Source organism: Gossypium hirsutum, chromosome A01 (genome assembly GCF_007990345.1).
Source record: "Gossypium hirsutum isolate 1008001.06 chromosome A01, Gossypium_hirsutum_v2.1, whole genome shotgun sequence".
NCBI classification, from domain to species: domain Eukaryota; kingdom Viridiplantae; phylum Streptophyta; class Magnoliopsida; order Malvales; family Malvaceae; genus Gossypium; species Gossypium hirsutum.
In genome coordinates, this window is record NC_053424.1 from 105,167,979 (window position 1) to 105,168,954 (window position 976).

The window sequence follows — 976 nt, forward strand, 5'->3', positions numbered from 1 at the left end:
TGAGATTGAACAATCTTTCTGACAGCAAAGAAGACAAGCGAACCAGAGAAGGGCTGAAGGAATGAATTTTGAGAATATGAATCAAGGAATTGGAGCAAAGATTGCTCAAAATCCTATCCTTATTGCTGATGATAGGGATAGAGCCTTGAGACAGTATACAATGCTTGTTTTTAATGATCTTAATCAGGGTATTAGGAGACCCAAAATCAAGGCACAACAATTTGAACTGAAGCCAGTCATGTTCCAGATGCTTCAGACGGTGGGCCAATTCAGTAGAATGCCTACAGAGGATCCTCATCTTCATATAAGACTATTTATGGAGGTGAGCGACTCTTTCAAATTAGCTGGAGTTTTCGAAGATGCATTACAATTGAAGCTATTCCCGTACTCACTAAGGGACAGAGCTCGAGCCTGGTTGAATTCATTACCACCAAACTCAATTTCTACATTGCAAAAGTTAGCCGAAAGATTCCTCATGAAGTATTTCCCGCCTAGTAAGAATGCTAAGTTGAGGAACGAGATCACTACTTTCCAACAAATGGATGATGAGTCCTTGTATGAGGCATGGGAATGATACAAATAGCTATTATGGAAATGCCCTCATCATGAAATCCCGCATTGCATCGAACTTGAGACATTTTATAATGGTCTTAATGCTCACACGAGGATGGTAGTGGATGCTTCTGCTAACGGTGCTCTCCTTTCTAAGTCCTATAATGAGGCTTACGAATTCATTAAGAGGATCGCCAGTAACAATTATCAATGGCCAACCAATCAAGCCACGTCAGGACGATGAGTCGTTGGAATACATGAAGTGGACGCTCTAACTTCACTTACATCTCAGGTATCTTCAATATCCTCAATGCTTAAGAATCTTACCACTAATGGGTCTAATAGTTTTGCAGCCCAACCACCTCACCAATTTGAGAGTATAGCCTGTGTTTATTATAGGGAGGGACATTTGTTCGAAGAATGT

The 976-nt window shown here is 40.7% G+C and overlaps 1 non-coding gene across 1 annotated transcript; it reads right to left on the bottom strand.

The window, feature by feature from the left end:
- Positions 1-505: 505 nt before the first annotated feature.
- Positions 506-612, bottom strand: LOC121207297 (small nucleolar RNA R71). The gene has a single exon (XR_005902393.1). It is a non-coding gene; the product is annotated as a small nucleolar RNA R71 (small nucleolar RNA).
- Between the last annotated feature and the right edge of the window lie 364 nt (positions 613-976).